This window comes from Nycticebus coucang, chromosome 1 (assembly GCF_027406575.1).
Source record: "Nycticebus coucang isolate mNycCou1 chromosome 1, mNycCou1.pri, whole genome shotgun sequence".
In the NCBI taxonomy this organism is placed as follows: Eukaryota; Metazoa; Chordata; class Mammalia; order Primates; family Lorisidae; genus Nycticebus; species Nycticebus coucang.
This window is the reverse complement of record NC_069780.1, coordinates 191278700-191290634: the sequence shown is the minus strand read 5'-3', so window position 1 is coordinate 191290634 and position 11935 is coordinate 191278700. Positions and strand designations below refer to the sequence as shown.

At 47.0% G+C, this 11935-nt stretch overlaps 1 pseudogene; it reads left to right on the top strand.

The window, feature by feature from the left end:
- The first annotated feature begins 9026 nt into the window (after nt 1-9026).
- LOC128591930 (uncharacterized) lies at nt 9027-9157 on the top strand (annotated as a pseudogene).
- The last annotated feature ends 2778 nt before the right edge of the window (nt 9158-11935 follow it).

Sequence of the window (11935 nt, the reverse complement as noted above, 5' to 3'; positions counted from 1 at the left end):
ACAAATCAGTAGCATTTCTAAACTAATAACAGTCAAGCAGAGAATCAAATTAAGGACTCAATACCATCCACAATAGCTAAAAAAAAATAAAATGACTAGGAATATACTTAACAAAGAGGCTAAAGACTTCCACAAAGAAAACTATAACACATTGATGAAAGAAATCGCAAATGGTAAAAATAAATGGAAAAACATTCCCTGTTCATAAATCAGTAGACTCTACATTGCTAAAATGTCCATACTGCCCAAAGTGATTTACAGATTTAATGCAGTGCCTTTCAAAATACTAGTGTCATAGGACTTTACCAAACAAATGCAATCAGTATAACCTGGTTTCTCGTACCCTCAATGAATCTCCAATAATAATAATAATAATAAAGAAATTAAGATTCAGAGAAAAAAAATACTAGTGTCATAGTTCACAAATCTGGAAAAAATAATCCTGAGCTTCATTTGGAACCAAAATAGAGTCTGAATAGCCAAGGCAATCTTAAGTGAAACAAATCTGAAGACATCACATTACCTGACTACCTAACTTTAAATTATACTGCAAAGCTGTAGTAACCAAAACAGGATGATACTAGTATAAAAGCAGAAACATAGATTAGTGGAACAGAATAAAGATCCAGAAATAAAACCATATACCTACAATCAACTGATCTTTGCAAAGCAGGAAAAAACATACCCTGGGCAAAGGAAACCTATTCAATAAATAGTGCTGGGAAAACTGAACACCCACATGGAGAAAAATGAGTTGGGATCCCTATTTCTTGTCATGTAAAAGAATTAATTCATCACAAGAATAGAGAAACAAGAATCTTATGTACTCAATTCTGATATAAAGACAATTAAGGTCCTAGTCCATGGTGGGGGTGGGGGATGGGAGAGCTAAGAAAGGGAAGGAAGGGGCAGTGCCTGTGGCTCAAGGGGTAGGACGTTGGCCCTTATACCGGAGGTGGCGGGGTTCAGACCCAGCCCAGACCAAAAACTGCAAAAAAAAAAAAAGGGAAAAATGGAGGGGGTGGGGCAAGGGGTGTGGCACACCTTTTGGGGATGGGACACAATTACAATAGGGTCCTTATCTAACAAAAGCAATCAATGTAACCTGGTTCTTTGTACCCACAATGAATCCCCAACAATAAAAAAAAAAAAGAATTAATTCAACATGGATTAAAGACTTAAATGTTAGGCATGAAACCATAAAAATTCTGGAAGAAAATGTAGGAAAAACTCGTGTGCATTGGCTGAGGTGAAGAATTTATGACAAAGACCCCAAAGGTAAATGGGACTTAATTAAATTAAAATGCTTCTGCGCAGAAAGGAAATAATCAATAGAGTGAAGAGACAGCCTACAGAATGAGAGAGAACATTCACAGTCTACACACCCCACTAAGGACTGCTATTCAGGATCTACAAAGAACTCAAGCAAATCAGCAAGGGGAAAAAGGGGGCAAATGAACAGAAGTTTTTTGAAGAAAGACAAAGAACCAAAAAACATATGAAAAAGTGTTCAAAATCAGTAACCATCAGGGAAAGGCAACTTAAAACTACAAGGAGACACCACCTTACCCCATCAGACTGGCCGTTACTAAAAAGTCAAAAAACAAGGGATGCTGGCACGGATACAGAGAGAAAAGGATGCTTGTACGCTGTTGGTGGGACTACAGATCAGCACAACCTCTATGGAAAACAGTGTGTGGATTCCTTAAAGAAATAAATGGCGACCTACCATTTGGTCCAGCAATCCCACTGTTAGCTATCTACCCAAAGGAAATGAAGTCATTTAATCAGAAAGACACCTGCACTCAAATGTTTATCGCAGCAAAATGGTTGTACTACTCAGTCATAAAAAGGAGAAAAATAATGTCATTTGCAGCAACATGGAAGGAACTAGAAACTGTTCTCTTACATGAAGTATCTCAGAAGCGGAAAGCCAAACTCCATATCTCCTCGCTGTAGGTGGCACCTAATAGATGGGTACACCCAGGCACTGAGTGATACACAGGACACGAGAAACCAAGGGCAGGAGGGTGGGTTGGACTAAAACTTGCCTATTGGGTACAATAAAAACACCGTTCTGGAGATGGGCACACCATAAGCTCTGACAGCATGGGTGACGTTGCTGTTATCCCCAGGGGGTCCCACCTGCCTTTCATGGCTCTGCCTCGTGTGGCAAAGTGAGATGTGAGTCCTCAAAACTGTCGTTGGGGAATTGCCAACCACGTCCACCGTGGCTCGTTCTTGCTCACAGAATGCTATGGTGTCTGAGCAGCTCCCTTCCCTCCGTCCAGTCTCTCTGCAGGTTGCATCAGCATTTTTCCTGTTCTGGTGCCATCCCACAGCCTGGAGCCACTCTGCACTGTCAAACCATCCTGCCTGGGTACACGACTTGGGACAAGAAATAATAGCTCTGGCAATGGGGCCACTATCCCCAACATGTCCAAGGAGGAGTAGAAAGTCAGGTTTGAAGTGTTCATGGAGCACACACCCATTGTTTCTCAGGGAGGTGCCCAAGGGAACATGCATCTTGACAAGCTGGCAGGAACGTGTACCATGTCTCTGCTTTCCAAGAACTGTCCCATGAAAGGTGCCCTGTCACTGCTTCAGACTCCCATGGTCACACATGACTCAGGACTCAGATCCTTGTAAACATATTGTGTGGCCACACTGCCCCACGTCTCAGATAAGAAAGCAGGTCACACGGTGGGGCTGGACCAGGCTCTTGTTCCGCCCTCTAGTTGGCTCTCCCCTGTACAGCAAACTGAGGGAATTACAGACAGCTAAGCCCTTCCCCTCCCGGTCCAGAAGCATCAAGGGCTGCTGGGATAAACGACTCCACACCTGTACACACCTGCCGAAGGTGGTCTCCTGTGCTCAGGGATTGCTTTTTATTTGATTAGTGCTCTGCAATGCCAGCTATAAACTTGATAATCTGCAAATGACATTTGTCCAGTAGAAAAGATGATGTTATTACTGTCCTGCCGGTGAGGCCCAGTTTCACATCTCTGTAGCAGAAGTGACCCAGCATCTCTTTTCTGTGTGGCTGTGTAAATCTGTTCCCCAGACGCCCATGAAAGCAGCTTCCCCACTCACTGCTCCACCAGCACTGAGTCAAATGAGTCTTCAGTGAGTCACTGACCCACACTCACTATTGTCTGAAAATCAGGTTTGAATTTGTTAAATTATTCTTGAGTCCCATGATGGCACATTTGGGTTTACCAAGTTTTATAAACATTGCAAATTAAGCTGTGTTTAAAAAAAAACAACCATGTTCAGTAAATGTCTGACATTATGATTCATCTATAGACTAATATTTGTTTTGTCCTCAAATAGCAACAGTGTTTTTTTTTCTTTTAAAGAAAAGAGAAAGCGGGCGGCGCCTGTGGCTCAGCGGGTAGGGCGCCGGCCCCACATGCCGAGGGTGGCGGGTTCAAACCCGGCCCCGGCCCAACTGCAACCAAAAAATAGCCGGGCGTTGTGGCGGGCGCCTGTAATCCCAGCTACTTGGGAGGCTGAGGCAAGAGAATCGCCTAAGCCTAGGAGTTGGAGGTTGCTGTGAGCTGTGTGACGCCATGGCACTCTACCAAGGGTGATAAAGTGAGACTCTGTCTCTACAAAAAAAAAAAAAAAAAAAAGAAAAGAGAAAGCCCGTTGGAGGGGAGCACATGCTGCAGACAGTCTCGACCTGCTCTCTGGAGGAAGGTTGTCACTCACTTTGGCTTCCGTCGGTGTCACCAGGAGGCTGAGGAGGGCTGTGCTGTACATTTGGTGATGACACCATTTTCAAATCTGTGAACCCCAGAGGAGTCAGGGAAATTCTGGGGAGTCATCATTGCGGGAGGTCCACTCAGGTGACCAAATGTGAAAGGGAACAGATGCGGCTCCCAGGAATGTACGTCTACAGTAAGGACCTGTCACAGGTAAGTGAGGAGGTTGTCTCCAGTGACAAGGAGCATGGAGAAACCAGTGGACCCCGACTCAGGAGACCTGGGGCCGGGCCCTAACTGGACCCTCCTTGAACAGCTCCACAGATGCACAGGGGGGCTGTAAGCCCCAGCTATGGGAGAGGCTGCGAAATGCATAAAATCAAAGTTATATTGTCCCTCAAAACCAATGGTCAGAGCCAAGAGTATTCCACAAGAGCCCTGGTTATTCACAGGCCTTCGTTGTCCAACATTAAACCCTAAAGTTTCTTCTCAAAGCCTCACCCATAGTTCCATCTCTGCAGCCTGGCACCCTTCAAAGGCTGGGCACTCCCTGCACTGATTCTTCTCTCCAGTCACTTCCTTCTCCTCAAGCAATTTTTTTTCTGATTCACCTCAAGAAAAAAGGGAAAAAAACATTTCCCTTTCCTCAACCTCTTTCTTCCTAAGTGATTCAAATGCTACCCAGAGGGGAAAAACAGATAAGAAATAATGGGGGGCTTGGCAGGGTGGTGGCTCATGCCTGTCATCCTAGCATTTGGGGAAGCAGGAGGATCATTTGAGCCCTAGAGTTCAAGGTTGCAGTGAGCTGTGATGATGCCACTACGCTATTCTCTTTCCCAGGTGATGGAATGAGACCCTGTATCAGAAAAAAAAAAAGAGAGAGAGAGAGAGAAAGGAAAGAAAGAAAGGAGGGGGGGAGGGAGGAAAAGAAAGAAAAGAAAAGAAAAGAAGGAAGGAAGGGAAGGAGGGAGGGAGGAAGGAAGGAAGGAAGGAAGATTTGTACCAAGAGGGACTTTACCTAACAATTGCAATCAGTGTAACCTGGCTTATCGTACCCTCAATGAATCCCCAACAATAAAAAAAAAAAAAGAAAGATTTGTACCTCAAATTACAAAAGGAAATTAAACGTCTCCAGTTTGGGAGTACTCTACCTCCTGGGTTCCAGTGGAGCAACAGAGGACAAACCCCCGGGATATACACACAGACAGAAAGAGAAAGGCAGAGAGAGCAAGAATCAGACGGCTTTATTTATAGGAATGGGCATCCCCATTTACCAGGGCTGGCAAGTTCAAATCTGCAGGTCAGGCTGGAAACTTCACAGCGGGAGGTGATGCTGTGGCTTTGAGGAAGAATCTCTTCTTTCTCAAGGAAACTTTAGTTTTGCTCCTAAGGCCTTCAGCTGATTAGATGGGGCCCACCTGCATTATGGAGGCACTCCTCCTGGACTGAAATTTACCTGATTGTAGATATCAACCCCAACTACAAAACACCTGCACAGCACCCTCTGGATTCCTGTTGATCAAATCTGGAAACGGTGGCGTAGCCAGGGTGACAGAAAAGCTCTCAATCACCTGAACTTGCAGTGAACTATTATGACTCTACTGTACTCTACCTTGGGTGACAGAGCAGAGTCTGTCTAGAATAGAATAGAATAGACCAGACCAGACCTGGGGAGTGGAGTGCTTATCTCCTCACCGTCTGGGCTAGCAGGGCTGGTGATGCTGAGGCATCTGGAAAGGCACAGAGCACTGGTGTTACAGTCATCCCCACACAGCAGGACACACAGCAGGCCCCTGGCCACTCCCAGGGCGCCTCTGTCCAACCTCCTAGCATAGCTGAGAAATGGAGGCAGGAGTCCTCATGACTCTCCCAGGAGGTGGCAGATGCAGGACTAGTTATCAGGCCCACACACCGTATTTTATTTGGAAACACTGGGCCTTACACTACTACAAATGCAACGTGTCTTAAGCCATCAGATCCTTTTTATCCTGGTTAAATTTGAAGAGATTATGATTATCCAAATAATTCCCAAACTCCTTCCACCTAAAAACCCTTCCACGCCCAAATGCAAAAAAAAAAAAAAACAGATAGTGTCAACAACAACAAAACCTAGAGGCTCATCCAACTTGGAAAAGAGACTTCTTCCTTAAGAGTTGCAGCCGACAAGGTGGCATCCTGCAGGCCGGGGAGCTTAGCCTCTGGCAGAGCCCACAGCAGACACTTCAAAGGAGAAGCGAGGAGAAAGGGATTTATGGTGACCCGACTGGCCAAGCACATCTATTCCACAGGTTATAGGAGGAGCCATGACTGCTCATAAAGGGGAAGAATGCACATGCGTAGTAAGCAAATACATGTGTTACAGGCGTCCCACGTTCACTTTAGGGTGAAAGCTGAACATTTAAATGCATTAAAATTAGGTCCTATATGTCAAAAGTTGGAGCAGTGCCCAGCCTCTGTCAAGTGGCCAGAGCCAGTCCATGGTCATGATCTCTTAATAGGAGAAATTAGTCTCTGGACCAATTGAAGCTATAATTACACATATGAGGGGTCAGTCAGTGTGTGTAGCAACTGATGAGTTTCAATTGTTTCAATATTGCTTGTTTAGCTGCTAGAGAAAAAGATAAAAACCTTGTGGCAGTTAGAACACAGTTTATTTTTTAAATACAGGGATGCATGACTTAACCTTGCCTGGCAGGCCTTAGGTTCTATTTATAATTTGGTGTCTTGTTACACAAGGAGTCCATCCCCCTGTATCATGTGTTTGTTGACCACTCATCTGTCATCCTTGGAGAAGTTTCTGTTCAAGTCTCTTGCTCACTTATAGAGGGGGTTTTTGCACTTTTCTTATTGTTTAAATTGAGTTCTCTGTAGATTCTAGTTCTCTGTAGATTTGAAGGGCATAGATTTCAGACATTGAGACTGTGATCCTTGGGAGCCATGTTACCGTGGGCATGTGTGGCCCCCACTGCCCCTGTGTACCCTGTCCTTCACTCAAAAGTCAGGTACTGTGTGGAATCTTCTGTCTTGGAAGGAAAAGCACATGGGCTCCTGCACTGCAGTCCCAGTGCTGTGGCTCAAGACAAATGCCACTTCCTCACCTCTAAAATGAGCAGGGGTGGTTAATTGAGCCCTAAAATTCTGTGCCTTTGTAGATAATGATGTTATCTCCTGTGATCACAGAAGTTTATGGTTGGCATATTTCTCTTTCAATGACAACTCTTTGGTTGTAGCCATGATTTATTTGTTGCCAAGTCCTTCATATGACCAGCAACCCCCAATCATTTCATACCATCTATTATTCCCATTGTTCCTCTGGGAAAATGCTGCCTGCCTTCCAAAGCAGTTTCTAGACTGTGTCACAGCAAAATGCCTATGGTGTCTGTGCCTCATCTGTGCTTGTCACCTGGGCAAGAGAGCTTCCACTATTGTCAGGAGGCTCCATCTGTGAGTTCCCTGCTGTTTGTGGCTTCCCACAGCAATGGTTCTAAAAGTGGAGAGGAAGAGAAGGGCTGGAGAGAAGAAAGCCTCAAAGTCACACCCCCTCTAAGTCACCCTAGTCAACACAGTGCCACAATGCAGAGGTGGGGTCACCGAGGGGAGCATTCCAAATGTTTGCAAGCACTTCCCAAAACCACCCCCACTTACTCCCAAGAAATCAATCCTCTTGTAAGTCCACGTGTCCAGGAAGCCTTTGGAATGTCAGAATCTCTTCATCCTTAGAAGAAACACAAATTTCAGCCAAACACAAAGTTATCTTCTACCAAACTGAGGTGCATCATGCACACAGGTGCAGGCAGACACCTTGTGGGTCTGGTGGTGACTGTCCATGTGAGCTCTGTGGCTGTTGCTGACTTGGGCTGAGGCAGAAGGGGGCACCAGCAGGCAGCTGGTGGCTCTAGGATCTGCCACTCTGGACATCTCTTTAGTAGCCTCCATCCAAATTATTGTCTTCAGGGCTATTTGTTACCAGCCTTCAGTCCCAGCGGGCAGGGGCTACCTTTGCTTTAGGTGTGACAAGACCTCCAGCAGGGGCTGTGTGGGGGCCGCAGATGAGCCCTGTGTGAGGCCTGAGGTTGTCAAAGTGACCCCACTGCAGGCCAGCCCGAGCACTAGGACATCAGCTTCTCAGGCAAGTTTGGCGAGGCCCAGATGACATTAAAGACACACATGACACAAGTCCACCATGTACATTCAATGTCCCTTCAAAAGTCACAGAAAGCAGTTGGACAGAACAGGCAATTTGGCCCATGATGGGACTCAGTGAGCAGGCCTGGCAGGGGCTGAACCAGCTGCAGCTCCCGGCATTCCCACCTTGAGTTGAGGACACATTTCTTTCACCCCAAGCTGCCTCCTCACCTGAAGCTCATTGGAGAGGAGTGACCTGTTTCCAGGGCAGTGCTAAAGCCACGGTGCCTTCATTTTGACCACGTGAAATGTTTTATCATGAGTTAACCTCATTCTTTTTAAATGCCCTATTTATTTGTAACAACTAATACATGAACATAGAATAAAATCAAAGATGTGCAATGCATTCCCCCCTCCCAATTCCCATTCGCTTTCCAGAGACAAGCCCTGTAACAGGTTCCCTGAGTGTCCTTCCAGAAAGATCTATGTGAATAGGGCAGATGCCCTCTGGCTGTCCGCACCATCCTGCTCCTGGATCTTTCGCACTCACTGATAAATGCTAGAGATGCACCTCAGTAAAGACAGGCTGCCCTACTCTTTCAGCGATGGCACAGTATCACTCTCTCTTGTGATACATGATAATGTATTTAATCCATTTCCTATTAGCAGGAAGGTTTCCATTCTTTGCTCTTACAATGCGGTAGTGATTCACTTTCTGCATCTGCCTTCTCACATTTACAAAACGTGTCAGATAAGTTTCTGGATGTATAATTTCTAAATCAAAAGGCATGGTCATTTTAAATTTGACAATTATCAAATTGCCAGAGAGGCAATGTACACTCAATGTACACTCAATGTACACTCCATGTACACTCAATGTACACTCCATCAGCCCGGAGGTGACAGGGAAATATAGAGTCACAAGGGAAAGCACAGTGTTTAAAATTTGCACCGTCTTATGAGACTGAGCATAATTCTTACATGTTTATTGGCTATTTATATATTTTGTCTCTGTCTCTGTTTTTGATCTCTTTCTGTTTGATTTTGAGGCACTCTTCATTTATTAAAGAAATCAGTCCTTTGATTTGGCATGACTTTCCATTCGTTTTTTTGTCTTGATCATTTTATAGGATTTTTTTCCACACAGGAGATTTTCGTGTAGTTGAATTTATGAATTTTATCTTTCATGGTTCTAGGTTTGCACAGTGGCAGTATCATAGCCAATGAGATTTATCCGAGGTGCAATTATTGCTAATTTAAAACTTTTCCCAATATCTTTCATGGTTCTGGGCTTGGAGTCATACTTTTTTCACCTCTCCGGTTGACTTTAAATCCCCACATCTCCCCCATCCTCCCACACACACTGTATAATATTTAACTCTACCCAATTACATCGCTTAATACCAAAATTAAGGCTATTGAGGCAGAAACAATGTGATAAAGGTTTGTTGGAAGCGAAATCTGAGGATTGACCCAGGAAGACACCCCAACAAAGCTGGCCACGTTCCAAAGCCTGTACTGGCTGGAAGCCTTTTGTAAGAAAGTTTAAGAGACTTGTTCTTTTCATTGGAGGCTACAATACAGGGGTCAGGATCATTGGCTACGCAAGACAACAAACAGGCTGGAATGTTCCACGTATAAGACAATCAGCAAAACTTCATGATTCAGACAAATCCATCTCTCCCTCAATGTCAGTAGGTTACAAATGAATTAGCATAAGACGGCTCCAGGAATTCACAAAAAAATGACAAGATTTGAGGGATTCACAATATGACTATTTACTCAGGGACAAGAAGTGAGCCATGAACCATAAGACCTTCCCCAGGCATTAATCTGGAAGCCCACCCAATGTGACCTGTAGGTTATTAATATCTGTCTACCCACACAATTACAGCTTTTCTGAGTTGGAAGAGATGTAGAGGATTAATATGTCCCACCTGCCTGTTTCAGCAGTGAGGGAATTAGATGCCATGGGGTAATTTTATCACCTGAGGTCACCCAGCACCAGACCCAGGGAGTCCCAGCCTTTCTCTCCCCCCACATCTGTGTGGCCCCACATCAGCTCTGGGCCTGGTGTCTCTGGGAAGCCCCAGAGAAGAGGCGAACTTCCACTGTTATCATGTTCACATTCCACTTCTAGCTGAAATTCAATTTGTTCCCAAATAATGCAATGCCTTTGATTGTAGGTTTTGGCAGGAATTTCCAGATACAGATAAAATTCCAGAGAGCAAAGAGGTGAAATGCTGTTGCTGGCCAGTAGCTTTTCAGGGGAATAGACAAACACATTCAGGAAAAAGTACATCCTGGGTTTGGCTCTCCCTGAGAGAGTAACACATAGAACAACATGGAATTGAGAGCTCAGAAAAGAGAGGGGGCACCCTGTGTGCCCCCCCACACACACTGTCCTGTAGGAGAACCCAGCCAAAGGTGTCCAGGAGTCTGACCAGCCCTCCGATGGGAGCAGGGGATGGAGGCGCAGTGTCCATGGAGGCTCTTTGAAGATAGTGAGGAATAATTACTGCTTGTTTGCAGCTCACGGGTGTCCAGCCCATCAATCACCTACTTTGGTGTAAGAGAAGCCCTCAGGCTGGAATTGGAAGGTGACTGATGGGCTGGCCTGTTTCTCTTTGTTCTTGTATAAAGTGGAGTCCTTCATTACCCATCCCATGGGCACAGTTCACTTCCTAACGCCTTAAATCAAAGAGCAATGCTGTCCAACTCTTTTTGCGTGATCTCAGGTAGATGCTGTGTCCTGCTCCACACTGTAACTCCTGGGAGTCCAGGACTCAAGAGGGCAGACAAAGCACCTAATTCCTGCTGTCCGGAGCCAAACTCCCTGGTCCCTGGGCAGCCGGCGGCTGCCCACCCAGGTCAGGGACGTCTCCCTGGAGGGAGAATCTTTAGTGATTCTTCCTAGCTCTGCTCCCACCAGGCGGAAGGGAGGGGTAGGAGGAGCTGGGGGGGCAGGGAAGCTGCACCCACCGATGAGGTGGGAGGGGAGGCACAGTGTGCCAGGCAGGGGACCTTGTGTTCAGATGGCGTCATCCGCCCCGTGCTGGTCTGATCTTTCGTATTCACGTACATTAAAGTGTGTGGCCTGTAGCTGGTCTCTGCGCTGAAGATGTCAGCCTGACACAGGGACAGGTGGAAAGCTGGAACAACTGGATGGACCCCCGGGCGAGGCGCGTCTCAGGGCCCGAGCTGGGTCTTCACTGCTTCTACAGGCTCCCCAACGACCACGCCGTCCCGGAGCATGTCCAAGATTGGCTCCAACCTTCTCAGGCACCAGGGACTCGCCCGGGTCACACCCGCACGCACAAGGAAACAGCCCGGGCCTGGCACACCGCGGGAGGTGGGGACAGGACGCGGGCGCCCGTCTCTCCCTCCCGAGCCCGCCCCGGTGCCGGCGGAGCCCGGGCGCGCCCCCTGCTGTCCGCTCGGCGGAGACGCCGCGGGAGGTGGGGACAGAGCGCGCGCAGGGACCGCCCGGTTCTCGGCGGACAGGGCCCAGCGACCGCGGGGCACCTGCCGGCGTCGGCGGCCAGGCGGCCATCCTTTCTGCAGCCCCTGCGACGAGCGTCTGTTTGCTCCCAGGCGTCGGGGGTTTGTAGACCCACCAGTGACCAACCGTGAATTTGTGCAGACTTGGAGAGCAGAGGCAGCGGGGGGCTTTGTGTGCTACCTGCAGGTAGGAGACCCCTGGAAGGACGTACAGACCCCACTTTGCAGAAACTTGGGTGTTCGCCCTGCATGCATGCGTCTCCCTGCCCTTTGCAGATAGCAGATAGGGCGGTGCCCCTGCTCCCCACGGCCTTAACACCCCCTTTCCATCCCGGGCCCCTGTGCAGGAATGCCGGGCCCAACCCGAGTCCCTAGCCTTTGGGGTCTACAGCTTGGTGGTCGTGAAAACCTTTGAAAACCCCTTTGGATGAAACTGTATCTTCCCCAACCCTACCTCTCCGCCTTTGATACCTTCTGGGGGTCAGAGGCCCCAGGAAGGGTGGCTTTCCACCAGCCAAAAAGTCTGAGCTGAATTTTTGCAGTTGTCTTTTTTTTTCCAAACTTTTAAATTTCATCTTCCAAATGCATAATGCTTAATAAAT